This window comes from Pseudorasbora parva, chromosome 24 (assembly GCF_024679245.1).
Source record: "Pseudorasbora parva isolate DD20220531a chromosome 24, ASM2467924v1, whole genome shotgun sequence".
In the NCBI taxonomy this organism is placed as follows: domain Eukaryota; kingdom Metazoa; phylum Chordata; class Actinopteri; order Cypriniformes; family Gobionidae; genus Pseudorasbora; species Pseudorasbora parva.
In genome coordinates, this window is record NC_090195.1 from 34,614,183 (window position 1) to 34,618,517 (window position 4,335).

At 36.2% G+C, this 4,335-nt stretch overlaps 1 long non-coding RNA gene across 7 annotated transcripts; it reads right to left on the minus strand.

Annotated features, from left to right (window-relative positions):
- Positions 1-289: 289 nt before the first annotated feature.
- On the minus strand, positions 290-3,456 carry LOC137064097 (uncharacterized). Of its 7 annotated transcripts, none has more exons than XR_010901493.1 (7): positions 3,273-3,456; positions 2,916-3,082; positions 1,230-1,288; positions 1,036-1,117; positions 814-942; positions 583-652; positions 290-479 (listed from the first exon to the last, which is right to left on the minus strand). It is a non-coding gene; the product is annotated as an uncharacterized lncRNA (long non-coding RNA). The 7 variants fall into 7 exon arrangements; XR_010901490.1 differs by having other exon boundaries at positions 2,365-3,082; XR_010901487.1 differs by having other exon boundaries at positions 1,230-3,082.
- Between the last annotated feature and the right edge of the window lie 879 nt (positions 3,457-4,335).

Genomic DNA, 4,335 nt, shown 5'->3' on the forward strand with positions numbered 1-4,335 from the left:
AAGGTCATGGGTTCGATTCCCAGGGAAAGCAAAAACTGACAAAAATGTAAAATGTGTACCTTAAAATGCAATGTAAGTCGCTTTGGATAAAAGCGTCTGCCAAATGCATAAATTTAAATGTAAAACATGCATTGCAAGCATTTTTTCCTGCTGACAAGTTATGTCACTGTTACCTCACACTCGCGTTGGTACCCACTGCAGACACAATTTTAATACAATTTACCAGTTTTTAACTACTTCAGAGAAAAAGCAAGACAATTTTTTCAAAAGAAGACAACTGACAAGTGAGGAAATAGAGGAGTTTTTTTTAATTCTGATGAGGAGAATTTTGACAGTGAGGCAGAGAGTGACAGTGATGAAGACCTTCCCCCGAACCTTCAAGCTCAGGATTACTGGAGCACAGACCCCATGCTCTTGACACCATTTTTCGGGTCTTTGTTTTCACAGGACCGATTCCTTCTGCTCCTCTGCTGTCTTCACTGTTCAAACAATGCAACAGCAGTTTTAAATGACCCTCTGAAAAAAATCAGAAATATTTTTACTGCTCTCACCTCCTCCTTTCATCGCATTTTTGTGCCATACCGGGATCTGTGTGTTGATGAATCTCTGATGAAGTGGAAAGGCAGGCTGGCATTTCGTCAGTTCATTCCATCTAAACGGCACAGATTTGGGGTCAAGTTTTTTGTTTTGTGTGATGTGCTCACTGGTTATGTGCAGGACATGATCATTTACTCCAGATCTACCAGTGCCATAAAACACCACCAAGGACTTGGGATTTCTGGGTCTGTTGTAATGACACTACTAGGACCTTACCTCAGAAAGGGTCATGTCCTTTATGTGGATAACTGGTACAGTAGTCCCACACTTTTCCAGAACCTTGTCTCTTGGCACTGGAGCTTGTGGGACTGTGTGTGCAAACCGCAAAGGGATGCCAACATTCGCCTGTAGAATGACAAAGGGTAATGTGGAACTCAAGGAAAATGGATCACAGTTGGCAGTCAAATAGCATGATAAGAGAGACGTCCATGTCCTTACCACTGTCCACCCAACTGGTATGGCAGCCACAGGGAAGCTGGATCACATCACTGGGCAAGCCAAGATGAAGCCAGTCTGTGTGCTGGTGTACAACAAAAAGATGGGAGCAGTTGACAAAGCGGACATGATGACTGGTTTTCTTGAATGCACCAGAAAGTCTACCAAGTGGTACAAAAATATCTTCTTTCACCTACTTGACACAGTTTTACTGAACAGCCACATTGTCTACCGGCAAATTACTGGTAAGATATTTCTATAAATCAAAGAATATAAACAAGATAAAAAAAATTGATCACATTTTCAATTAATGTAAACAAAAGTGTTATAAAGGGTATGCATGGATGTCACTTTCCTGAGTGAGTGGCAAAAGAGCTGCTGCGTGACTGGATTTAATAGGGGAACCGGTGTAAACAACGAGTAAACAAGTTTCAGTTTAAACTAAAGCTTAGACTTGATATAGTGGTGCTTAAAACTTACCAAAGATCCAGTGATCCATGGATATTGACAAGAACATTTCCTGGCATTTTTACATGCCTGATTTTGAAACCAGTAAAATACATAAATCAAATTTGCCTGTGAATGCTTTAAATAAATACAATATACTAAGGGTGTAATGGTAAACATAACTGACGGTTTGGTATGCACCTCGGTTCTGAAGTCACGGTTCGGTACAGCAGGGGAGAGAAAACTAAATATAAAATAGTTTTTTTTTTTTTTTTTTTTTAAACAGTGGTTTACTGAACAGATTGTGTCAGTCCATAAATTAATTTAATTATAACTAAAATATTTTAATTCAATTATAACTAAATAAAGAATTAATTAAATTATAACAGGTTTTTTTTAAATCTCTCTTCTAATAGTTTTTATTATTTGCTAATAAGTTATACCACACTCATATAGGCATACATCATGCATGTTACTGGCCATTGTTTAAATCTGCTAGCAATTCAAAATACATCTTTATGGCTGTACAAGATATTATTCAGCACCCTGATGAACATCGCAATGCCGGGTTGGCCTACGTTGTCGTCACGTTCTCTCCATCTGGATGAAGATAAGGAGCAGAGACTGCACAGCGGGTTGTGTTGACAGTGTTTAGTGATTTGGAGAAGAGAAAACTTCAGAATAATGTCACAGAGTTCATTCATGAAGTTGTGTGAACAACGCACAGCATCCGTATATGTCCGCGCACATGCACTTTGGTCAGAGAGGCAATATTGCGATTAAGGTATAAGATATAAGGTGTTTACATGCCAGCTGACGGTGAGGTCACATGCATACCCTCTATAAACAAATGTACAATAATAAACAGATCACACTGTCACATACTATTCTATCCTCTTCCTTACGCCCTATCGATTTGTTCTACTGTGAGTAGGAAAGGAAAACACTTCCCTGCAATTCAAGACGAACCTGATGAGAGGGCTGCTGGAGAACAGTATATTTATTGTTTTGTTTATAATACTATTTTGATTGTTGTTCATTGCAATTATATTTATAATTTGTTTTGTAATTTTATTAGAAAGTGTATATATGTATAATAGTCTAAACAAAAAAACATTTAGCTTAAATTGAGGAGATTTAATAAAACATGAATGAAATGTGTACATTTTGCAATTTCTTTTTAACAAAAGACATACGTTTTAATTATGCTAAACTTATACAACACATTCTGACTAGCAAAGCAGAGAAAAGGTCATCATGTATGCATTTGACATCATGTAACTTAAACTATATGCAAGCTAATAGTCAGTGAGGCGTGACCATATAGCTTTTCTCTGCTTTGCTAGTGAAATATGAAACTCAGTAACAATATAAACACTAAAACAAATAATATATTCATGTTACGTATCAAGCCAACTGAACCCTAATAACTTTACCGAATGCACGGAGCATATTTGCAATGTGCAAAATGACAAACATGACATTTGAACGTCCACATTTTTGAGTACTGTTCGTTTTACAAGAGAATTTTTTAAATATCTTTATTCATATTTATTGCATGTTTGTAAATAATTATATGTGCTCCAAAATAGGAGGAAAAAAACTAAAATATACTCACCATTTGACACGCGGATGTTGTGAGGGAGATGCAAAATGCCGTGTGCAAGCGAAATTCAAAGCAGTGGGGAAAAAATAGCAACATAAACATGTCAACCATAGTGTGTACACGCTAACAAATAATGTGAAAGGTTTTGAATTAAAAAAATAAAGCAAAACATTCATAGAGCGCTCACCTGCACGCGGTCATCCACCACGAGCGCCATTGTGACTGCGTCACTGCAAAAACTCACGTGTCAAGGTTGATGTGTGTTACCATGGAAATTAGAACGCATGTCATTGCATAATAACGGTCGCAATAAAAAAACTCACGCCAGGCTGCCAGTCTTATTTTTAAGAACGTACGTGCGAAAGGGTTAAGATGCCCAGTTTTGGCCAAAGGTAGAATCCCAGCTAGCAGGAAACAGGACTTTGACTTTAAAAATGTTCTTAGAATTTTTTTTCTGAAACGTTTTAGCTCATGTAACATATTTACATTATAGCTTTAGAACATATTTTGTTAGCTGGGATTGTACATATCCATCATAGAGAAGACAATCCCAGAATGCTTTGCAAAAAAGTAAAAACAAAAACAAAGCCAAGATGGTGAATGAGTTATATTGATTTTAAATGTACACATATTTAATTTAATACCATCAAGATTGTTAAATAGTGTTTATCAGATTGTTGTGCCATTAGCATAGCAACATGTCAATTTCTTATTAGTCTCCACTTTGTGGATTTTTGTCGATTATTGTATAATTATTATTATTTAATTTTTTTAATGTGACATCAGAAAAGTAGAAGTTAACATCATTTGTTCAGAAGTGGACTTCACGGAGAAAAAAACATTCAAAATGTTTATTGGAGCTGAATATTTTGTATTGAAAGCAATAACATGCATGTGATTATTATAATTTATATTTTGGTCATTTTACCCTTAACCACATAAGTTTCTCATGTCGTAAGTAGGGTCATGCAATGGTCCAGCACATGCATTAGTGCTCCGTCTCCAGACACGTTTATACAGGAGCAATGACACAATGCATGATGCATTTTAATACCTAAACTTCTGTCATAATGAAATCTAATTTGAGAATAATAACTGAAGCGTCCTTGCTGTGCACAGCCTTTATTTCAATAATATTTTGTCACCACTGTAATTTTAAAATAATGAAAACCAATGACTGCAGACACTCACACATCCAGTAATTACACACTATATAGTCAGAGGAACAAGGCAAGAGTGACTTTATTTGT